This window comes from Symphalangus syndactylus, chromosome 8 (assembly GCF_028878055.3).
Source record: "Symphalangus syndactylus isolate Jambi chromosome 8, NHGRI_mSymSyn1-v2.1_pri, whole genome shotgun sequence".
NCBI classification, from domain to species: Eukaryota; Metazoa; Chordata; class Mammalia; order Primates; family Hylobatidae; genus Symphalangus; species Symphalangus syndactylus.
In genome coordinates this window covers 48,767,309-48,792,640 of record NC_072430.2, presented here as the reverse complement: position 1 = coordinate 48,792,640, position 25,332 = coordinate 48,767,309, and the positions used below count along the sequence as shown (strand labels likewise).

Here is a 25,332-nt window from a genome sequence, read left to right as displayed (position 1 = left end):
CTAGTTCTGAAATGCCTAATCTAACCTTTGTTTTATCTCAGACTTGGGCTAGAATGCTCCTTTTAATTCATTCTGTGTGATTTCATAGAATCAGCTTTTTCTTAAGGTCTCATATCCTTCAAAGACTTTAGGGCAATTGGTCACGAAGACCCTTGCACCTCCTCAAGGCTGTGTGCTGTGGATGTTGCAGCTTAAGGAAGCATTTTGAAATTGGGCATCTTTCACAGCCTAGTGTAGAAGTTATTGGCCTGCAGTTTTTACCAGCTTTCTCTTTCAGAAATCTTCTTTTGTTCCTGCCACAAGGCAAAAACAGGAAAAGAGATCTGTGTGAAAGAATGCTCTCCCTTTTCCTTTTGTGGTGATTGTGTATCTTAAGAGCAGGCCTCAAAGGTTCCCGGAGCTGTCTGTCTTTTCATGTAAATGGAGCCCTTAAGCCTATTTAGATGTGTGCGAAAAGACTGTGGGAGTTGAGGTGAAAGATACAGAAGAGTAGCATCAGCGCCCCGTTTAATGTATTCAAGTTCAACTATGCACTCTCTCTTTCTGGTATATAATTAAAAATACTGCAGAATTGTATCTTGCACTTGTACTTTTAATTTTATGCTATTCATATTACTATATACCCATATACTGTGCAGCGTTGCAACTACAAAACCATATATTTTGTATTGGGAGGTTTAAGGGATTTTCCAGGGTAATTTTGACTATGTACAATTTGCCTTACATGCCAACTCTAGAATACAATCCCCATGTAAGATGTAACCCTCTATATTAGGTATTTTTAAATCCCTGTTTATCCCAAAGTGAGCAGAACTGGGACTCATATTCACCCCTTGCCCCCAAACCAGTAACAGGTACAGGGTTGTTACTGGATTTTGTGAGAAGAAAAGAGGTGAGACAGAAGGAACTTGTGAGGTTTGACAGAGGAGCAAGGAAATCTGTGGCAGGACACAGTAGGCCGGGGACTCCGGGTCAGGCAGGGAAGGGGGCTGAGAGAGAGTTCCTGGGTGAGACTGTTTGCACTAGTAAATGCAGGGCTCAAAGCCATACTAGCCATGGGGTTGGTAGAGTTTGTAAATAGGAGTAACCTCTACTGGATGGATAATAGCCCTTTTTCCCTAGAGTACCTTCACCTTGTAGGAACGTTTACTGTGTATTGTTCCATGTGAATGTTGCAGCATGTGTGTGTGTGCACACACGTGTATTTGTGATGTTGTAGACAGAATAGGAGGAAAGAGTAGCAGTGTGGAAAGAGTGAGAAAGCATGAGGATTTAGCATCTAAGGTTTAAGAACAAGGTCTGCCTTTTGTTGTTTTGTGGCTGGGGCAGTATCATTAAATGGCTGAGGGGACCTGAGATATTGGCATGAGAGAGGGAAAGTTGCCCTTGTAGCCCCTGTCACCTGCTACCTTGGGAGGCATTCCCTTCCCCTCTTCTCACCCACCCTACCACCCCAAGGCAGAGTTTGTTTAATCAGATGCAGAAAATGTTCTGATCTGGTAGTAAAGAAAGGTAAACAACACATCCCCATGCCCCACTTAAGGTTTTTACCAGGTGCAGTTGAAATTTATATTCATGGATGTGGGATTTTCACCTGCCCCCTGATCCAGTTCGTTTAGGAGGTTAATAGAATTCCAAGTCACATCTCCCTGGGTTGGAATTTTCTCTACAACTCTTGGTAGTGATGAGGTTCAGGACACACTACCCCACAATATGAAGCCTGGCATTTGTGAAAATTGCAGAAGCAGGAAGATCATTCTCTTACTTTCCCCCTGCCCTTCTCTCCTGAAGCTGAGGAGTGTCCTTATCTCTGAAGACACAGGGACTCAGAGAGGAGTTTGAACAAACAGGCCTTGCTAAATTCCCTCTTGTTTATTGCCATTAGATTATATCCCCTTTTTCCAATCATACTTCTCTACAACTGTCCATCTCTTCATCAAACCTAAGCGTAAAAATACTTAAGTTTACTTGTTTCTTTGGATCTTGATTTCTGAAGCCTCCTGTGTCACAAATTTATAAATAAATTTGTTATGCTTTTCTCTTGGTAATGTGGCTTTTATTATAGAGGCTCAGCCACGGAAAAATAAATCTTTTCCTCTCCCACAGTAGTTGTTTGTCTTTTGAGCAAGTCTCTTAGCCTCAGTTTCCTCCTTTGCATCAGAGATGATACCGACCACCCTGATGCTTTGTGAGGGCTGCAAGGAACAGGACACCTGCAAGCATTTTCTCACAACTTTTGCAGATGACCTGTGAACAAACTGCAAACCAGCAAGAGAGTTTGAATACGAAAAATTCTAATGCTTAATACAACGTTTTACTCAAGACTCTGTTACATATGACAAAAACTCAGTTCTAAGAAGCTTATGTAAAAAGCAGAATTTCTCGTTTTATAGAAGCCAGGGAAGACCTGAGGAGTGAAAAGGGAAATCACCACATATAAGGGATGAGGCAGGTGAGGGCTCCCAGGACAGACAGTCCCAGTGATGTTAGCAACATATTGGCAACAAAAAATTAAATACGGTCTTAGAACTTAAATCTGATTTCATAATAATATTCATTATCAATACTTCTAATTTTATGTTTTTAGATTTATGTAATTAACATTAGTTACCTATACAGTAAAGACAAGTATATTTCATAATGCTTTTTTTCTGACATTAGTTCTTGTTTGAACACACAAAGCTACACTTTTCTATAAGTAAAAATGAATATGTCAGACTTTCAATTCGGAAACTTGAGTCAAATCAGCAGTCTCTGGGAAGAGGAAAGTAGTAAGGCCTATGTTCTTTCATAATGGCCTAGCCCTTCCCCCTCATCTGACATTTTCTTGTGGAAAACATCTGGTTTAAATAAGCACTAATGGCAACCTTGATCATCAGAAACTAGAATGCAGAAATCACAAACAATGTATAGTAGGTTAAAGGGATGCCAAAAAGCAGTATGCAAAGAGGAGTCAACAGCAAATTTATTTTATAAATAAATTTCACCATTTTGGTGCTTGTCTTCTAACTGCCTTACACTTTTCTCTTCTGGGAATGGCCAAGGCCCCCAAAACACAAAAGTGAACTATCATCCCACTTTGCCAGACTCTTGAGATGGCTCTGTAAACATACCCTCTAATCTATGGTCCTTCCTTCCCACTTCCTTAGAATTCACTGAAAACAATAGACCTCTAGGAACTCCTATTGCTTAAAACAGGGGTGAGGATCGTGTTTATTCAGGACTATGGCTGTTAAATTAGTAGGACTGTTTTGACTAGCTGGTACTCGGAGTAGGGTTGTCATGTTGGTCAGCATGCCTATCTCATTTGAGACTACTCTAAAGGAAATAGGAATGCCTAAAAAGTTTCTAGACATCTAAGAATTCTATGACTGGGGTTAGGGATGACTTATAGGCAGGAATGGAGCCAGACTCCTGACGGTATCCAAGGTTTATAGGCTTGGTGATAGAATTTACCAGAGTAGAAGAGAAAGTTTTCTGAGTAGCTAGTGTTTTGAATGGCCTGGGGTTTGTGACAAGATTTAGGGTAAGCCAGTGAGAGATGCTTTGGAGTATCTGGGACCTCATTTATTTTGGTGGAATGCCAGAAGTACAGGAGGCATCTCCTAGAGTATTTAGTTTTTTAGAGGCTGGGAAAGGTAGTAAAGGTAAAGTAGATACAAATTTGTTACTATGACTTTTATGGAGCCTTGAGATAGTTATACGGAGTAGGAGGTTGAGCAGGGATTATTTTAATCGGAGAAGAGATTAGTAGAAACTCATTTAGGGGGATTAGAGAGTGCTGAATGAGATGTCAGAAGCTTTTAGGATCCAAGAAAAGTGGATGGCAGAGAGTGAGAGAGAGGGGTCAGCATTGTGTTTAATTTCCTTCTTTACCATTTCTCATCTGCCTTTCCTGGATATTACCTATTTCAAACTAAAGGGAAATGCATGGAGGCTGCATTGGGTAGTAGAAAAACATGGAATAGGGAACTGTGCCTCTGAAATAGCATATAATACTTCCCACAGGGTTTAATGTGAAATAAATGGTATAATCTAGGTCAAGTGGCTTAGGTAGAATACTGATCAAGTGACCAGATGTCTTGGAATGAGTAGGATAATCTTAGATTTTGGCTTCCTATCCTGTATCCAATTCACTTTACCATTAGGGCTTACTATTACCTTGATGTCTGGAGTGAATAGACCCTTATCAGCCTATGATAAACATTTATCAGTAGTTCAAACAGAATTCTTAAACTGGATTCAGAACTAGAATTATAATAGCAGAGTTACTGTATGTTTCAGACAGTGATTTGGCCTTAGTAAAGTTTGGTCTCTTAAGATTTATTACTCATTTATGGCTAAGTATACCACAAATAAATGTTAGGTCCCCTAGTGAGTATTCAGCAATCATTTCCTTGGGATCTAAGGTGTACCAGGTGCTATGCTCAAAATGAATGGGACATGGTTCTTGTTTTTAAGATGCTCCCAGACCAGTGGGGCAGACTGGTATAAAAATAACTAACTGTCGGCCAGGCATGGTGGCTCACACCCATAATCCTAGCACTTTGGGAGGCTGAGGCAGGTGGAACACCTGAGGTCAGGAGTTCAAGACCAGCCTGGCCAGTGTGGTAAAACCCCATTTCTACTAAAAATACAAAAATTAGCTGGGCGTGGTGGCACGTGCCTGTAATCCCAGCTACTCGGGAGGCTGAAGCAGGAGAATCACTTGAACCTAGGAGGTAGAGGTTGCAATCAGCCGAGATCACATACCACTGCACTCCTGCCTGGGCAACAGAGTGAGACTCTGTCTCAAAAAATAAAAAATAAAAATAACATAACTAACTGTATAATATAATAATATGATAAATGCTATTCTGTTGGTACGAATCAAGTAGCACAGAGGAAGAAAACAATTCACTCTAGTAGATGGTTGGCATTTTGAGAGATAAACATAATTGTGCTCATTTATAACATGAATTATAAATGTAGCAGCGTTGGAAATGCACATTTAATAAGATGTAGCACTACTAAATTGGATTAAATGCATGCACTGGGTTTATAGATGGATGTTCCCATCAGATTTATTCTTTATTTGTATCCCTACCCCTGAGCAGTCCTTGCCTGGCAAGTAATTGGTATTTGCACTGTTGGGGGTAGGTTTTAGGTTCCTGTTTGGGCACCAGGAACTGTAGGGTTAGAAGAAGTAATGTCTTTTTCTCACCTATTGCAAGGTTCATTACTGAACCCTATAGCAAAGGCAGAGTAACAAGCAAAAAGCATAACAAATTTATTTAACAGAGTTTTATGTGACACTGAAGCCCTTAGAAATGACCCAAAGACCCAGGGAAAACTGTGTAGTTATATGGATAGTCATACAGAATTATAATTGGAGGACCACAGAGTATGATCTAATGGTAATCAACTAGGGAGAACTTTGCAAGGCCTGTTTGTTCGGATGGCTTCCAAGTATAGGGTAGGACCCCTCTGGAATGAAGATCTTAAGGCCTACTTTTAGGGAAGGTAGGTCAGAAAATTATTTTATGGCCTGCTTCAGAGGGAAAGGCAAGAGAAGGTCAGAGAGTGACCTTCCTGTTTCTGTGGTTTTCCAATGTCCTTTAGCTTAAAATGCTTGGTATGCCAGGGTGCCATATTTGGGGGTATCCTGTTCTAAGCCCCAACATTTCCCTGGAAGGGCGATGGCTTTTTGATCTAAGCAAAGTTATCAGAGGGAATGAGGTACAAATGAATAGAGGACAGGCTATGAGATCAAATTCTGACTCTACTACTTAAGAGCTGAGTGTCTTGACAAATTACATGTATTCCTGGTGACTCTGTTATCTCTATAAACTAGGGATGATAGTAGTACCAACCTTACAAGGCTGTGCCTCAAATGTGTAATAAATATGAAACACTTTGTAAAGTGCTGTAAAAATATATAAACATTATTGTTTTATCAAAAATATCAGCACACCAATTATTTATGTAGTTCTATACATTATGCAAAAAGTTACAGAGATGTGGGGCTCATCTTGTAGGAAAACAGAATCAGAATTCTGAATCAGCTCTGAAGTCGGAGACCAAACCTTGAGCTCTCTCTAGGTGCTGTTTCTCCTGAAAAGTTGACTTGTAAGTCTAACCCAGTGCATTGCCTCTGATGGCCTGGTGTTCTTCAGATAGGTAAAAAGCAACTTGAAAAGGGGAAGAGTATTGTGCTTTCTGCAAAGACAATACTTTTTTTGCTCTTTGGAAATTCTTGCTCTTTTGGTTTTGAGCTCTGAAGGTGAACAATCCAGCTGATTCAAATCTCCAGCGTAGCCCTAATAATAGGAAAACCGTGACAACCGCAGATATTAAAAACATACCTCAATTTGCACAACTGGGGTAAGACAAACACATATGGTATTATATGAAAAAAATTCCTTTATGCAAATCTAGAAACATACTTTAATGTCATTTCATTTAACATCAAAGAGATGATGTCAAAGAGAACATGTTTACCACTGGGAAATTCAAATGAAAGAATTAGTCTTCTAGAATTCTTTCAAATGAAAGAATTTGTGTGTAAGGTTTGATTGGTTATTTGGCAAACACTAATATTAATAAAAAGACCAGTACTTCTAGATATGGGCCACTTCGTAGAGGGATTATGCCAGAACTCCCATAGTATGTATAGAGACCCTTGAAGGAGAGTCCTCAAACCCGTAAGGGAACTTATTTTAAAAATATTTTGCTTTTGGGCCCATAACTTCATTTTATGTCTCTCTAGCTCACAATAGAGGATTATAATCTATTGGGCTGATATATCTGAGTTAACATCAGATTAATCATATCACTTTGTGTATGAATATCATATAAAAATGTTAGTGGCTGCTGTTTTCACCATGCTCTGTCATAATTAAACAATTTATTTCACGCTGAAGCTTCCCTGTCCTGATTCTGGGATTGTCAGTTTTATGGTTCTCATTTTACACAGATAAAACCAAACTTTTCAGATGTCAAATAATGTGCTGCAGACTTCCATGCAGTTCTCAGCTGCAGTTATAAATCACTGTTGTTTTAAGTGAGTGACCTAAATGCCATTTTTATTAGAAATAGAGTGGCTAGGAGAGACTAACATAAAGCCTCTGATGGAGTTCTAACATTTCTCCTTGAGCAGCAGGAACAGAATTGCATTTCCTGCTGGCTAGAGAAGCCAGGTCAATTTTGTCCTACCATTCTGGAAACTATCACTTCGGACACCTAACATATCCAGGTCCTGCTTATTTTCTTGAATGAGCTATTAAAATGCATATATGTGTGCACATACACACATACATATACATCATGCAGCCATTTGCCTCTGTGTATACATATATATCATTGTGTAGATTGCACTTTTTCAGAAAAGACAACTGATCACCAGCACGTCACTCTCACTTCCTCCCATGTACATTTTGTATCTTCCCCACAGGGAAGTGAAACTGGTGGTGGGTTGGAAGAAATTGAATTTGCTGAAGTGGATTCTGCCAAGTGGCTGTTTGTGGATGACCTTTGTCTTATTGGCGGTAATAGTGGGAGTTACGGATTCCTGGCAAAATGTCTGTTCACATCTCTTCACAATTAGAATCATAAACTATGGGCTTTGTGGATTTGTTCACCTGAGATAGTGATGAACTAGGAATCAAAAGATCTGGGTTTTAGCTCTATCTCTAAATATCTACATATATGTGAAGATAGCCATGTGTACCACTGTGGATATTTTCCCTCTTTTGTCTTGTCTTCTCCGTGAGACTTTCAAATCCTCAAAGGCACAGAGCATCTTTAATTTACACAGCATTCACTTTTTCATCTTTGTTTGTTCCTAGACTGCATTTAGTAGACATGTAATAAGTACTTACTGACTGATAGAATGAGACCACATCCTGCCTTAGATGAACTGGAATTCTATTTGAAAGTGTTTCCAACCAGAAATATTCTGCTTTGGTGCCACTGCTACAGTTCGGATTCAACTATAGCAGCCACAGTGTGATCAGATACCTTCTCCCCTCAGGCGCCACTCTTGGCCACCCTGAGAAGATGGGCCCCCCTGCCAGCATGTCTTTGGGGCCCAGTGTTTCTGTCTCTCTGCTTCTCCCAACACGCAGTGGCCTGAGGAAGAAGAGCTTTGGTATATAATTTCTTTTTCCCCCCACAAGCCAAGAGGGATTGAGCACTCATGAATATTTTAAGCGTGTTACAAAGAACACAAAAGCTGTGCTTTCATGGGAGGATTAAATGTTGGTGTTTGACTCCTCACAATCAGCACATTTTAAAACATAAACCAGATCATGTCAATCTCCTGCTTCAGAGCCACCAGTGGTCTCCCCAACTCTTGCAACCAAACCCAGGGCTGGGTGCCAGCCTCCAAGGCACTGCCTGGCTCAGCCCTGCCCACTGCTCTGACCACCTCTTGCAGTAACTCCAGCCATGCTGATCTACTCTGGGTTCCCAGGGCATCATAAGCATCTTTCTCTTTAGGACCTTTCTACTCATCTCCCCTGCCTGGGACTCTGCCCAGAACTCTGTGCTACCCCAGGATCATCACTCAGATCTAGCCTGAATGTCCTGTCTCAGACAGGACTCCCCTGACTGTCCTATCAGTATCTACACCCAATATTTTATTTCCTCACATCGCTCATCATATCTGAAATTGCCTTGCTCATTTCCGGGTTTTCTTGTTTACTGTTGGACCCTGACTAGGGGGTCTCACTCTACAAGGGCAGAAAGAGGTTGTCTTAGTCCTGTTCTCTGTTGTTACCCAGAAGCTGGAACAACACCTGTTCCCCAGTGGTTGCTCAGTAAACGTATGTGGACTCAATGAGGGATTGAATTGGAAGTTATTTACCTCTCTCCTGGCTTTTGCTTCCCTCTCTTCCTTTGTCTCTCTTTTGTGGAATCTGTACCATGAAAAGGGCTGTTGTCCAGTAGTGGAACAGAGGCCTTGGATTTAGGTCCTGGTTGACTCACTTGATCTGAAGCTTCTGGTCATGCACAACTGCCAATTGGAAATAGCTACTGTAGAACCACCCTCTTTTTCCAAAGGGTCGACAAGGAAATCAAAAATAGAAATAAATTTCAGATAGTCATGTAATACTTTACTAATACTAACCCTAGGAATAACTTTGCAATAACTTTGCAACCTTAACTTCCATTATTCTTACTAGGCAGTTCTGCTTCTTCAATACCTTTAGTTTGTTACATGCCCTGCGATCCAGCCCAAAACAGGAGAAGCCCTAAAGAATATATGTTGCTTGCTGGGCGCGGTGGCTCACGCTTATAATCCCAGCACTTTGGGAGGCCGAGGCGGGCGGATCACGAGGTCAGGAGATCGAGACCACGGTGAAACCCCGTCTCTACTAAAAATACAAAAAAAATTAGCCGGGCCTGGTGGCGGGCGCCTGTAGTCCCAGCTACTCGGAGAGGATGAGGCAGGAGAATGGCATGAACCTGGGAGGTGGAGCTTGCAGTGAGCCAAGATTGCGCCACTGCACTCCAGCCTGGGCGACAGAGCGAGACTCCATCTCAAAAAAAAAAAAAAAAAAGAATATATGTTGCTGTATCCTCAGATATGGCCAATAAAATTTGTTTGTGACCTGTAAGAAGCAGATGGTTCACTGAAGGCCATTCATAGAGGAGGCAAAGCACCAAAATTCAGTGTCTATCCTTAATTTTTCCTTATTAGAAAGTCTGGAGTAGAGGGATACATTTTCAGGATCCTTCCTAATAGAGGAGTTCTTTTTTTATTTGGATGAAGAGATTATTTCTGTAATTTCCCACAGTCTTAGGCTGAACTCTCCAAGTAATGAACTTTTACTCAGAATAGTCTAGGCTTTGTGTACTCGTGGAAAGTGTAATATAGCTTGCCTTGTTGGTTTTTCTGGAGATAGCACGTTTGGGTCACAGGGGTTCAGCCAGTCTTTGGCTGTTATGCAGTGTAATTTTATGGGAATAGTTTTATAATGTTAACATCTGTAGACTGAGAGCTTGATGTAGACATCACCCAGATTGCCTGGGAAAGGCCACTGACTTTGGGAGCTAATTCTTGATAGGTAAAATATTTAGCGCTCTCTCTCTCTCTTTTTTTTATTTGCCTAGATACAGCTACCAACCTTACCATTTCCATCTTTTATTGCAGATGAGCTATGTGTGTATTTTTTTTTATCTCCTTGCAGTATGCATTTTTGCAAGTTAGGGGACAAAGCCCGGGCCCTTGGCTTTTTAACTTTTCTGCTTCCTTGATATTTGTACATGAGATAAGATGTTAAAGGATTTCTCTTTACAGATTTCTGTTGAAGAGATACAGAACTGACTGGATATTCATATGTGTGCTGTCCTCTGCTTCGTTAACTCTATGTTCATATTTCTTTTTCCCATGAAGCCTCTGTCGCCCACTTTGTTTAAAATTGCAACCTATTCCCACACCTTAAGCTAAATCTCCCTTACCCTAGTTTGTTTCCCATAGTAATGATCACTTTCTAACATACTGTATTATTTGTCATTTATTACGTTTATTGTCTGCCTCCCACCACTAGAATGTAAACTACAGGGAAGGATTTCTATCTGTTTTATTCACATTGTATCCCAAGTGCATACAGCAGTGCTTGGTGCATAGTAAGGCTTTGATAAATATTTATTAAATGAATGCACTGACATCCTAGTGAAAAGACAGATACTGTAGTGTAGTGATGAAAAGCTTGGGCTTTGGAGTGAAACGAGCCTGGGTTTGAATCCCATCTTTGCTGCTTACCAGCTATGTGTCTTTAGAAAGTGATTTAACCTCTCTGAGACTCATTTTTCTCATCTATAAAATGAATATTATAGCACCTTGAAAGTGTGTTGTGAAGATAAAAAAAAAAGATAAATAGGCAATACAGCATGGTAGGTAAGAAACAAGGCTTTATCGTCCAAGGGATATGGGTTCTGGGCTTTAGCTTCAAGTTGTGGCTCTCCCATTACCTTATACAATTTTTATAAGCCCTCTAAGCTCATTTTCTTTACCTGTCAAATGGATATAAAATACTATGGCCTGCCTCACAGGAGAGTGGCCAGGATTAAAGGAGGTAATCTCTGTGTAGTGCTTAGCAGACTGATGAACTCATAATAAGGGACTAACTAATTGAAGATGACGATGATGATAATATTTGAAAGGTGCTTAGCTTTATTGCTCACACATCATAGTAATGCTCAATAAATGGTAGCCTTGATAATAAATGAAGGACAACTTTATTAGAACTCTGGGAACCTCCTAAATTTGCCATTTTCTTTGTGTTCTCCTTTCTCCAGGGGGAAGTAAGGCAAATGCTTGAAGTTATCTTTGTGAGATACTTGTTTCAACTCAAAAATGAAACAGCAAACAATTTTTATGTGCCACACTTTTTGCCCTGTCACCGACAGTTCTGTTATGATTTCAGAACTTAATTTCTAATTTTTGGATGCAGTTGCACAGGGGTATTTCTTCACCAGGTGATCACTGTGGGGGCTTAATATAACTCAGGCATTTGCTCAGCTGGCTTGGAGCTAATGGAATTGGCTGTAGTGGCTGTAGTTAGGGGAGATTATAATGTCTGAAGGGTTTCATTGGCTTCCACTTCCTTCTGCCGAGTTGTAGTAAAAGACAAGAGATGCCTCTTCTGGCTCTACTTCTCATTTGCTGTGTGAGTCTCAGCAAGACACTTCACTGCTGCTGAGAACCACACCCACTAAGTGGACGACCCAGTTGTGAATCCTTGCTCCATTCTGCTGTATGACCCTGACCAAATTATTCAGTGTCGCCATATCTTATTTTCCACCTTTGTAAATAAATAAATATATATGACAAATAGAATGATCCTATACCTTAGGGCTTTGTGAAGATTAAATGAGATACTGCATGTAAAGAGCACTTTGGAAGTACTCAGTAATACTTATTATTATGTTTTCTTTATAAAAAAATTGAAATGTTCTATTACCATGGTATTTTAAGTTTATAAACACTTTCATATATATATATACATATATATATGAAAATATATATATATATTTTTTGAGACGGAGTCTCTCTCTGTCACCCAGGCTGTAGTGCAGTGGCGTGATCTCGGCTCACTGCAGGCTCCACCTCCCGGGTTCACGCCATTCTCCTGCCTCAGCCTCCCCAGTAGCTGGGACTACAGGCGCCCGCCACCTCACCTGGCTAACTTTTTGTATTTTTAGTAGAGACGGGGTTTCACCGTGTTAGCCAGGATGGTCTCGATCCCCTGACCTCGTGATCCGCCCGCCTCGGCCTCCCAAAGCGCTGGGATTACAGGCATGAGCCACTGCGCCCGGCCCAACACTTTCTATATTATAAAAGTTCTAGAACTTCAGCTTCTGCCCATGATGTCCTGTGGGGTCCTGAAAGCAACTGTTGAAGAATATCTTTGCTTGAAAAGAGCCACGAGTGACCACTGTGTCTTCCTAAAAGTGGTCAGACACAATTATCTCTCAATTATTTAGTGTAATGTAGGGAAATAACCGAGATTAACTGGTGGTTATGATTTTGCTTAAGGCAGCGTGATGAGGACACTAAAGTTAGGGCAGCTCCTGAGCAGGAGGAGGCTGCTATCCAGAGTCAGGAAGTCTCCCAAGGTGTTTTTTACCTGGTGATCAGCTTTTGGCCAAAAGCCTATTACTCTCAGGTGAACCTGGCCCTGTTCTTGGTCCCAAAGCTCCCGGACCAGGCTGAGCTATAAAAATAGAATGCCAAATTATTGATCCTACAGTGCGAAATTAAGCTGTTCTGTGCACTGGATAGGCTTGCCTAAGTTCCCCTTTAAGGCAAATTCAGTGACAAATCAAATTATTGGACAGTTGCTTGGTAAGTACAGAATTGATGTGAGGGGAGTTAAGTGATTCAAATGCTTATGTTATCAGGCCCTGTTAGCCTGCTGTTCCACCTCCACAGTGCAGATCTGTCTGACAGGTGACCACTTGAGTGGGCACACAGGACTTCCTGGCAACCCTGGTTAGGTCTGGAACAAGCACTGCCATCATTTTTCTTTTTTTTCTTAGAGATGCACTCTCACTCTGTCATACAGAGATGGAGTATAGTGGTGCAATTATAGCTCACTGCAGCCTCGAACTCCTGGGCTCAAGCGATCCTCTCCTGTCAGCATCCTGAGTAGTTGGGATTACAGGTGTGAGCCTCCATGCCAGGCTATACTTTATGTATAATTTTTTAGCTGACAGACTTCCTCCCCATATCCTGTTATATATATTTTTTATTTTTTATTTAAATTTTATTTTGCATCAGAGTAAAACATGTATATTGTTTTACAAATCTAGTAATAGTATAGATTTGTACTGAAAACCAGTTTCTTGCCCCAATTTCCCCACTCTCCTTTGCTTCTTAAGCTTCGGGAGCAGCCACTTTCAAATCTCTTGTTGTTGATTCTACTAGTGACCCCCACATTTCTAACTGATATGCTTGAATTGCTGTTTCTTAATTTTTCTATTTTAGATATTATCTCATGTTTTCTTTTTTTTTTTTTTTTTTTTTTGAGACAGAGTCTCGCTCTGTTACCCAGGCTGAGAGTGCAGTGGCGCGATCTCGCCTCACTGCAAGCTCTGCCTCCCCGGTTCACGCCATTCTCCTGTCTCAGCCTCTCCGAGTAGCTGGGACTACAGGCGCCCGCCACCACGCCCGGCTAATTTTTTTGCATTTTTAGTAGTGACAGGGTTTCACCATGGTCTCGATCTCCTGACCTTGTGATCCGCCCGCCTCGGCCTCCCAAAGTGCTGGGATTACAAGCGTGAGCCACTGCGCCTGGCCTATCTCATATTTTCTATGGACGATGACCATAGGGTACTTACACCATTCTCTCCTTCAGTTTCACTCTTCCCCTTCTTTTTTCCAGTGTGATTATATCATAATATTCAGTTAATATTTACATTACTGTGACAATGTAAGCATTCATGGCAGAGCTACAAAATGTACCATGATTACATTTACTTTCTTCCTTCCTTTCTTGTTTGCATTTTTAAATTTCTCTCTGGAACACACATTTCTCTACCCACATCTCCTATCTTTAAATCGATAAGGGCATATGAAACCATAATGCCTTGGCTTTACCACACCTAACAAAATTAACAATTCATTAATATCATCTAATACCCAGCCCATAATCAGATTTCCCTGATTGTCTCAAAGATATCCTTTTACAGTTGATTAGTTTAAATAAGGACATAAATAAGGTCCATAAATTGCATTTGGTTGTTATATCCTTTTACTTTCTTTTATTCTGGAGTACTTCCCAGAATAAAATAATAAATGTCACAAATAATTAATAATTAAGGTCAGAAATAATTACTTCCTTACTCTCCTTTTATTTGTGACATTAATTATTTGGAGAAATTGGATATCAGATGCCCTACATTCTAGATTTGGCTGATGGCTTCTTCACCATGTCCTTTTAACTTGTTCTTCTAGATCTTATATTTCCCATAAACTGGTGGTTGCTGCTAAGGTTTGATTAGATTAAGGTTTAGAGGGTTTTGTTTTGTTTTGTTTTGTTTTTTCTTTTTAGGCAAAAACACTCTATAGGTGGTGCTAGTACTTCCTATTTTATCATGTCACAAGGCAATAATGTCTGACTATATGACCTTTAATGGTGATTAAGTTGATCAGTGGTTCGGGATAGTGGCAGCCTGATCTTCCCATGACCAAGGTTTCTGTCAACTTTTCACCTACTGGTTTTAGCACCCATTGATGATCATTGCCTAGATCCATTGTTTAATGAGACACATATTCTGTCCTTTCATTCTGCAGTTCTGTCCTGTGCCAGTGAGTGCTGATTGTTATGCAGTTTACCTCCAGAAGGCCATCTTATTTTCCTCATTTCCAAGTCTGCGTTAGAGTCAGGGGGTTTCTCTGTGACCCTCATGTGCTACCTAATAACTGACTAAATTTATATGAAAGTAACATTCTTACAGTTGTATTGATTAAAATTTTTATTTGAACCTCTAGTTGAGCTTTGCTGTTGGCTTTGAAAACATAATGGAAAAGTGGAAAGCATTCTTGTCAGTCATGTTGAAAAGTAACTGGCAGAAAAAGTGGACTTAAAAAAAAAAGTAGTGGAACAAATAAGGGGACTCTGCTTTGGTTTATAATGCCTCCTTTCTCTAGGGTAGGAAAATTTTGAAGTCCAGTGGGGTCTCTCCTGCCTGCGAGGGAATTGGCGAGAAGCTATCAGGATATGCATGGATAACACACAGTCACACAGTCATTTGAGGACTTTTTGGTTGCTGTTTTGTTTTAGTTTTTACCCCCTTAGAGAAGTCTTTCATAAAAACTTTTCCTAAACCCTGTTGCATGCAAATTAGGGCTTTTCCTTTCCTCTGTAATGGGGCCTGATACTCTTTGATGTGTTGTAGCAGAATTTAGCTTCTAAATACAGTTTGAAACTTAGCTCTCCACACACACACACACACACCCTTGAATTCTCAACTGACATATTATTTCTACTTTTTTGTCGTTACTGCAAGACCTGTCCTGTAGGAACCAAGTTCAGTGGTAGGAGGAGATTATGTAGACATCTTGCCTCTACTTCCTGTAAAGTTGGGTCATGCAGACATGAGATGCAGGTGAACAGGAGAAGGAAGTCCTCTCCAGTGTCTCCCAGCTGGGAGCCTGTTTTCATGCTTTTCAAAGAGCTCCTTTTTTTGAGACAGATGCATCCCTGGTATAAATACCTGTGCTGTTATTACAGAAAGAGACAGATTGGTCACCTTGTTAATGACTTCCAGTATTCCAGAGTTCCTCCTCTGAAATACTCTGCAGATCCAAATTATCATAATATAGGGGCCTCTTCAGCCATTTAGAATGACCTTCCACATAATTCTCAATGTCCAAATTGGGCCCTTCTTTCAAGGCCCAGATCAAATGACTCCTCCCCTGAGTCTTCCAGTGAGAAGTCATACCTTCTCATCTCCTAGCTTCCCATCCATCCTCTTTTCATGGGTTACTTGCTACGTTTCATTTTAGCTCATTTGCGTACTCATTTTACTTCTTTTTTTAACAGAAAAATATCAGTCTTTGTTTTAACCACGATTTGTATTTAATAAGTATTTTAATAACATTTTAAATTTTAATAATTGATTACTTGAGTAATTTTGTTTTCTGAGATATTCAGCTTTTATTTCACCTATGCTTCCAATATCTACAGGGGAGTCTGTCGGTCACATGTTGAGCCAGGTTTTCTATTTCAGAAGAGGAAGGAAAAGAATATGTAGGGGAATTAGTATGGAGCTGGAGTGAGAAGAACTAGATTCAAAACCCGTCTCCACCACTTCAGAGCCACTGCTTTAGTGCAATTGGTATGTCAGCAGGGGCCCTCCCTGAAAAATACACAGCTCTGTAGCAAAAGTCATCTGTAAGACATATTTAAGACTTAGTTCATCAGAAAGAGGGAAAGGAAGAAAGGACTGTGTAGATTTATGAGCAGTGGTGGATGGTACAGGGATGGGGTCTTGGGCCCTCAAAGCCCTCCGAGGTAGTACTGGCTACTGGGAAAAGGATGTCGGGGAGCAGGTCCCACTTTTAGCTGCACTTGGAAAGATGAGTGTACAAAGCTTATGGAGTACTCAGGACAGAGAGATCATGGTGAGTGTTAGGGAAGGAAGCCTTAAATATAAACTTTACTCTTTAACCTCCTTGCAATCTTGCCCTGAACCTCCTTAGTCCCAGGTATGGGTTTCCCTCACTTCTTACTTCCGTAGTCCTCTCTTGGAAGCTCTTTGGCTGAATTAATGAAGGGGACCACTACTCATAAACCATAACCAGCACTTACAAGGAGCCTCACATTAGTAATGGACAGCAACCCTCAGAGACAGCATAGGTCCTAATGCTATTATTAACAGTCAAACCTATATAGAAAAAAAGGAGAAGCAAAGATCCAGTTCCACAGGACATAACAATTCACAAGCAGCTCATCCTTATTTCAGAAAGCCATTAAGACCTAGCTTTCTCATGGAGGTTATTCTTTCACCATCAGTCTGCCTCTTTCTGGGAGGTGCCCTCCCCTTCAGGATCAAGGAGTGTAAAGACCATGAAATATGGAGTCAGACTTGGGTTTAGGCCCATTTATATGCTGTAAACTTTAGGCAAGTCACTTTTTCTCTCTGATACGGAAAGAGATATAATATATACCTTATTGATGTTGATAAAGATGTTCAGATGAAATTTTATGTTCATATAAATGTGTATATTATATACATGGCCCCTTCATTATTTTAAAGCAATGTAAATCTTATCTATTACCATAGTATTTCAAAGGCTACATCTTGCCACAGGTGAGAATCAGAGGTATGTTGTGGGGGTTTTTTTTGTTTGTTTTTGAGACAGAGTCTTGCTTTGTCATACAGGCTGGAGTGTAGTGGCATGATCTCGGCTCACTGCAACCTCCGTCTCCCAGGTTCAAGCAATTCTCTCACGTGCCTCAGCCTACCAAATAGCTGGGACTATAGGCGCGTGCCACCATGCCTGGCTAATTTTTGTATTTTTTGTAGAGACAGGGTTTTGCCATGTTGGCCAGGCTGGTCTTGAACTCCTGGACTAAAGTGATCTGCCCGTCTCGGCCTCCCAAAACGTTGGGATTACAGACGTGAGCCATTGCGACCAGCCAGAGGCATGCTGTGTTCTATTGGCTCTTTTGCCTACCAGTGCCAGAAATTTCCTACACTTCTTGGCATCTTGCTTTTCTCTCCTGTGAAACAGGCAATACTAGTTGCCCTAGAGAAGGAACTTATCTAGAGAAAAAAATGTACAAGGTAGACACAGCTGGTGAGTTACCCTTATGCTATTTCCAGTACTACCAATTTCATTTCTTCCAGAAGGATTTAGAATGCCACATAGTAGTTTTCCTGGTGCCATGCTTGAAATGGTGAATCTATTTGAAAGAAGTGATTTTGTAGTCACATTGATGTTGCTGCTTGCTGCAAGCCAGGCAAGTCACTTAATATCTTTATCCTTAAAAGAGGAATAATGTCACCTACCTCATGGCGTTACGATGAGGATGAAAGGAGGTCTGTAACTAAGGCACTGAACATGGTGTTTGATACTCACTGCGTACCCAGTAAATGTTAGGTTTCTTTGTCTAGACTATATAATGCTCTTCAGTTTTCACCCTGATCAAATTGCATTTGCTAAAAATTCCAAGTAAGACATGGCACTGGGTACTTTAAATAAAGGGGTGCTAAGGGAAGGTCAGCATGCGGTAGAGGGCTGAAAGAGCCATTTACATTTGTTTGTTTGTTTGTTTTGTTTTGTAATAAACAACAGTGGCTTCTCATCTCCTTTCCCCGGTCCTGAGCCTGCTGAGTCACTGTTCCAGCCCTTGGGCCACATGATCTCAGGCTGTGTCTATGGAATACAGCAAAACCCACAAGAAACCAGCACTAATAGATGGCAGGTCATTTTGAGGGATTTTTGTTTGCGTTCCTGTGCTTGCATTCCTGGTGAGATAGGAAACCTTTAATAAGACTTTTCCTAAATGATGTTGCATGTGAAATGCAGATTTTTTTTCTCTGTTCTCCTAACAAATGACCATTTCATGAGGTTTCTTTTCATTTTTTCTTCTTTCCTGCTTCTCAGTACATTCCACAAAGAGCTTATTCCTCTGCTGGTTACTGATTGATGGTTCTACTCTGTATGCCCTTTAATTTTGTAATAAACCAACAAGGAGTTGAGACCACAAACTTAAAGAGAATTGACTTATTTGACTGAATTCACTGGAGCCAACAGGCAGATTTAGTCATTTCAGTGTGGTCCTGGGGAGGGCAGGAGGAGTCCACGAGAAGGAACACCGTGTTGTCAATAACCAGACAGAAAAAAGCTTGCTTGTCCTCTCATTCCAAAGCATGTGGGCATCTGTTCTCGGCAGTGATCCCTTTCCAGGCCTTGATGGAGGCAGGATGGCTTCCACGAGATTTGCTCAGAACTCCGGGATTCTGAATTCAGTGGGACTTTAGGTATGTAGGATTGGTAGTCAGTGTTTCCAGCTTCTGTGTCCCTTTTTTCAAAGGGATCATGGTATACCTCTAAGGACTGCAGGAACAGCCATAAACCCTCCTCAGTTACCAGTCGTTAAACAGCCTGGCCTCTTGGCTAGATGACTTCAAAGACCAAAGACAAACCCCTGGCCCTACCACCTCTATCCTAGCTGTGTCTTTAACATAAGGCCAGGACCTCAGTCAGGTTATAGACACTAATACACTTCATGAGCTGGTTCCCAAATATATTAAGAATTAATTATTTTTTTCTTATTTAGCACTACCATTGTACAGAGTAACCCATCTGAAAAATAAATGCAAATATCATTTCAAATAGGAAAAACAAGAAAATATTTCTTAAACTAAAGACTTTTAGTTTTAGAGGTATGCATTTGAAAACACAGATACCGTCATCACTTATATTTAAGACTGGTTCCAGAACCATGCTGCTCTCTGTGCGTTGAAGTAAAACTGAGAAGACAAATGCCCAAATGGAATTTTTCCCATCTGTGAACTCCTATTCCAGATCTCAGTGTTGTTTGTGGCTCTTCCACATTTAACCAGCTAACTGCCTGCTCTTATTCTGTTCTTATGTGACAACCAATCTTCTGAAACTCTTGTCATCACATTTCAGCAGAAGTGAAAATATTAGCAGAGTGGTTGGTGGCCAAGACAGAAATAGAACCCAGGAGTCTGTGTCCTTACCCTTGTCGGACCTACTGGAGCATGGTTCCTCCCGCCTGAAGACTCAGTGTTTCCAACTCTAACAAACAGAATTCTAACAGTTGACTGGTTTCTTCTTGCTACTCAAAATTTGTTTTATACTTAAACATTTTGTACAGTTTTTTCTTTATGAATGATTTTGCATTAAACAAATGGGACTTGGTTAATCTGATATCAGTGAATGCCTTATTCTGAGGAAATCAATCCACAAATATCCATGGGACCATGAGTTTTCATATTGAGAACCTTTTTATGTGATAGACTAGAGAGCCAGGCAGACGTGGTCTGAGTCTGGTGCTCCCATGTGCCAGCTATTTGATCTCAGAAAATGCCTCAACTTCTTGAACCTCAGTTTCCTCATCTTTACAACCAGGATGATAATGTTTACCTCACTGAGTTGTGAGGATAAAATAAGCCAACATATCTCAAGCAATTGGTAGGGGTCTGACACATAGGAAATGCTTAGTGAATATGAGTTTCCTCTCTTCCTCCTTCACTCCTTTAGAACAGGGTCAGAGATGTAGAAACACATAAAATCTCATGAAGTGTGCACCATAGAGAGAGAAGGATAATACAAATGACATAAAAAGTCTTGTACTAAGTTACTTGGTATTGATTCTAAAGTCAGGGTATTATCTAGGGCAAGGTGGCTCACACCTGTAAACCCAGCACTTTGGGAGGCCAAGGCAAGAGGATCACTTAACCCTTGGAGTTTGAGACCAGCCTGGGAACATAGGAAAACTCTGTCTCTACAAAAAATAAAACATTAGCCGGGTGTGGTGGTGCATGCCTCTGTTCCCAGCTCCTCTTGTGTCTGAGGTGGGAGGAACGCTTGAGCTCAGGAGTTCAAGGCTGCAGTGAGCCGTGATTGCACTACTGCAGTTTAGTGTGGATGGCAGAGCAAGAGCCTGTCTCAAAATAAAAATAAAAATAAAAGAAATAAAGTATGAGTATTAAGAAGTGAGAGAAAAGTTAGGGCTAGAATAGTTAGCAAAGATTTCATGGAAAAGGTGGGATTTGAACTGGCCCCTCAAAGATGGAGACTTAGAGAGTAAAGGAGGCTATTTCAGACTGGGGCATTTGGGGTGGATAAACCATGAGAAATAGAGAAATTAGAACGAGAATGTTATAAGCCTTGGTTTTCCTATTGGAATAATTGAATGCAATAGAATAATAAGTAAAAGGATAATATTAATATGTGTTAGGCACTGTCTTAAATGCTTTATATGCTAACTCATTTATCCTTAAACAGGTAAATTGCTATGCCAATTATACAATTGAAGAAAGTGAGGCACAGAGAGATTAAATAATCTACCTGAGTAGGTGTGGAATAAATAATCTACAACGAGTAGGCAGTGGAGCTGAGATGGAAGCCCAGGGGATCTGACTCCAGAGTCCACCCTCCTAACCCAGGACAGCTGCTTCAGTCACTTCCCAGCTCCCCTCACTCTGCATTGAGGATCAGCTAAGACCATTCTGTGAACATACCCTGAAAAGTATAAAGTACCATATACGTGTAAAATGACATGGTTATTCTTATTAATGATGTCATATGAGAGGCGACAAATAGCTACCTGAAAATGAGGGAGAAAAACTATAGTCTAGCACCCACATGCAGTTGTACTGGGCAGGTTTAGCCAATGCGCAGCATATATGCCTCACCATCCTCTCTAGCGACTCTGAGTCCTGAAAGCCTCATGTTTCCCATTTGGACAGTGTTCCAGGAAGCCATTTCCAAGCCAGTATCGGAGATTAAAAACCTGTTTGGCATCTGGCAGTAGGGCTTGTGCCTCAAGTGTGATCTGCCTTTGGCCAGGACATCCTTTTTTTTTTTTTCTTTTGAGATGGAGTTTTGCTCTTGTTGCCTAGGCTGGAGTGCAGTGGCATGATCTTAGCTCACTGTAACCTCCACCTCCCGAGTTCAAGTGATTCTCCTGCCTCAGCCTCCCGAGTAGCTGGATTACAAGCGCGCGCCACCACGCCTGACTAATTTTTTGTAGTTTTAGTAGAGACAGGGTTTCACCATGTTGACCAGGCTGGTCTTGAACTCCTGACCTCAGGTGGTCCACCTGCCTTGGCCTCCCAAAGTGCTGGGATTACAGGCATGAGCCACCGTGCCCAGCCTCAGGACATCCTTTTTAACGGGCTTGTACCACATGATTGGGAGTTTGAATGTTAGTAACCATGATGGAAGATCTCCACTCCAAGGGCATCACCGTGGGAGGAAGCCTGCCCCTACTTACCATGTAAATATTTAGCCATTTCAATATATTTGTTCTGGACCTGTTCTTCTTATGTGTCTCTCCTGTGTTGACTCTGTTTAATTGTAGGTCATTATTGTGTGTCTATATTGATGTCATTTCTTCAAGTACAGACACAGACAGCATTGCTTCAGCTGCCCCCACCCCTCCTTTTAAAAATAACACCTTACACAATATCCCTTCCTTGAGGACATCAAATAAATAACTTTTGTTCAAGAGCATATCTGATAAAGTGGCTAACTTGGAAATTTGTTCCTAGGCAGAACCTTGTGACCTCTGTTTGAACACATAGTGAGTGGCCTTTGCTCCCATTTTATGCTACAGATTCACTCTGGAGATAGAATTGGTTGCACCTCTCCAGGCACTGAGTTTTGAGAGCCCTTGGTGATTATGATGCCATTTGTGCTGGTGGCACAGAAATGCAAGCAGTAAGCCCAGAATTGCTTACCCTCCACTGGAGGTTTCTCAGAGGCTGGGTGGGACCCGAGACTCCTCTGCTTCAACTCCGCTCTACTATACGCCACTGGAAGTGTAGCTGAGGCTGAAGGGTATCAATGTTGGTATTTATCAGGTTGGACTCCCCCAAGTGCCCTATTTTCATACCTCCAAGGAGCAAGTGATTCAACAGAACTGTTTTCTTGGTCTCAAATGAGTCTAAGAAGGGGAAATCACTTGATACCAGCTGTCTGTGAGGGACTGATCACAAAGCTGTGTCTTTCTAATCCTCCTTGCAAATCAAAGGGAGGGGAATCCCCAGAGCCCAGGAGTACACATGAATAGAAAGCACCACAAGTAATAAAAACACCTAAAAAGGTCAGCAGAAACTTGGGGGGCTGCTGGAAATTCACCTCCTCTGCCTTTCTATGGGACTCAGTGGGCAGTGATCAGGTAGCAGGCAAGGATACCCAGCTACACGCCAAAGCAACTTGGCCACAGGACACATACGGTGCAGCAGAAGGCTGGTAGGATAGTTTCTTCCACATCCATGCGAATCTCAGAGTCATCTGACCATTGGCCTTGTTCTCTTCCAGGTTCTAGCTGGCCAGAGACTTTTTTGGCCTCATGCTAACTGCAAAATCGCACACAGTTGGCGAATACACCATTGGAAGCCACTGTGGCTGCATTGTCACAGTTCACCAGTTGTGCGTGTTATTTCCTGCAGTGGGCCCAAGATCACTGACAGGATGCCGCCGGGGTTGGGCTGAAGGTGGAAACAGCACACTAGCTTGCTGTTTGTGGCCTCTTTACAACTGCCGGCCCCATCTGAGATCTGGAACCAACACGTGCTAACCTCAGCCCACTGGGGCCAGTGGGGCAGCCGGCAGTGGAACCATAGCTCTCCACACCTATGTCTATGGCACGGTAGCTGCCGGCCCACAGTTTCCACTGCATCCCCTTGCATGTGCACCCCAAGAGAAGTAGGCCAAAGAGAAAGCTGCCTTAGGGAGCCACATGGTTATCTTGTGTGTTTACTTTTGCCAAATGGCAGACACAATTCTACTTCAATGCATTTTTTCTGAACTCAGTGGTCAAAAGTAGCACGGAAGCACTACTTGAGTCAGCCCCCTCTGTGATTGAGTGAGTGTGTGTTTGTGCAAAGCTAAGGAGATTTTTTTCACCTCCTCCTTCTGCGTTCCCTCAGACTGAGCCACTCTCTTCTTTAGGGACTCCCCTACTAGGCAGAGTGTTTCTCTAGCTTTGCCTATGGATTTCACAGTGAAATCTACAGAAGAGAGTTTTCCTCAGGGCTGATAATAACAGGTGTGAAGTTATTAAGATTGGAAGTATTCTCACCATAAACACAAATTATTTCAAGTTGCTCCTTCATCCCTTTTTCCATCCCCTTTTCCTTGGCCACTGCCAGTTGGTTCTGTGTAGGATGGGTTTCTTAAGGTTGAGATAATCAATGCAAAGGTGGAATTTTGAGTACAGCACTCATCCTTATGTGAGTAAAATATATGAAACATTTATTCTAAGCAGGCTGCTACATTAACAGTTGTAATACATTCATTTTCTGCATATCTTTTGTGGACTCAACACTTTTAGGTACAGAGAGGTTAGGAGAATTTCCCAGAATTGCACAGCAGGTTAGTGACAGAGCCAGAAATAAAAGGCTGCCTGACTCCCACACCCATGTTTCTTCAAGCCAAATTGAAGTTTGGCCTCTTCTCTACAAATATTTCACAAGAAAAATTCCCCACAGCCTTTCAGATTTTCCCAGAAAACAATTGTTGTGCAGTCCTTCAAGATGGAAATGGCAGGCTGGAATATTGAAACCTTATCAGCTTTTATTCTAGAACTGATAGTTGATATTTTCTGAGCTGAAGCTAAGATAAAAGTTTGTGTTGTTTTTTTTCAATCATGGAATGATTTTTGATTTTCCAGAGCATGGCAAAACTAAGCCAGCAAATACTAAAACCAGATTTGTTTTTGTGACGCTCAAACTCCGTAACAAATATTGGGTATCTCTTTACAAAGCTGGAAGTGGACAGGAAGGGTTTGGCATGGGGAGAGGCATGCGTCTGGGAGTGTGGCCTTTCTAGACCTACTCTGTTGTCACTCTCTTCCTTCTGCCTCTTGCCCTCATTGCTTTCCTTATTCTCTTTCTTCCTCTTGTCTCCTTCTCACCTCCAGCTCCTACCACAGCAGACAGGTTGGGGCAGACACCGTCATGGTTGGGGAGCAGGAGGACAGCATGGGGAAAACAACTCCAGGCCTTTCTCTCAAACCTTGGTGATGAAAGGACTCAATGGACCTGAACAATTTCTCACAGGAAAGTTCCGGTCTCTGTCTCCTCAAAAGCAAGGCATTCAGTAACTCTGAACAGAGCCAGGATTAAAACCTGAATTTCTGACTTATCCCAGGCCTCTGTTTGGATAGAAAGGCTAGGTCACTGTCATATATGGCAATTAGGAGCACTTCAGATACAAAAGTAACATTTTTAAAGCTGTGCCTTAAGCAGAGAGACCATTTTTAGTACAAAAAGGAAAAAAAGATTAACTGTGCCTTCAGAGCTGATGAAAGGCAGAGCCTCGTCACTTTGAAAGCATTGGATCTAGTGCCAGGCAGGTTGGTGAGTAGACTCAGCACCCACATTCTCTTCTTGCGTCTCTCTCTGGCCACCCAGATTATCCAGGGGCTGCTGTTTACTTGAGAGCTAGAAGTATCAGGACGGACTATCACTGCATCTCGCCATCCTGGCCCAGTTAAAGTGATTTTGAAACTTCCTGATGTGTGTTAGATTGTGGCAGGTTTCTGCCAGGGAATGGGTGGGAGGAGGAAGCAGGTGTTTTTATGGGCTAGAAATGTCCCTGAGATGCCTGAGGTTGCTTCGTGAATCCTCTAG

The 25,332-nt window shown here is 41.5% G+C and overlaps 1 protein-coding gene and 1 long non-coding RNA gene across 24 annotated transcripts in view; one reads left to right on the top strand and one right to left on the bottom strand.

The window, feature by feature from the left end:
- Nucleotides 1-25,332, top strand: part of RAD51B (RAD51 paralog B) — an 890,780-nt gene that overhangs the window by 460,506 nt on the left and 404,942 nt on the right. The window lies entirely within an intron of this gene.
- The window catches only part of LOC129487752 (uncharacterized), a 52,339-nt gene continuing 32,963 nt past the window's right edge, over nt 5,957-25,332 (bottom strand). Inside the window, exons 4-5 of the long non-coding RNA XR_010122095.1 lie at nt 8,846-9,030; nt 5,957-6,299 (exon numbers count right to left, since the gene is read on the bottom strand). This is a non-coding gene — a long non-coding RNA (uncharacterized lncRNA). The remainder of the gene's footprint in view (nt 6,300-8,845; nt 9,031-25,332) is intronic.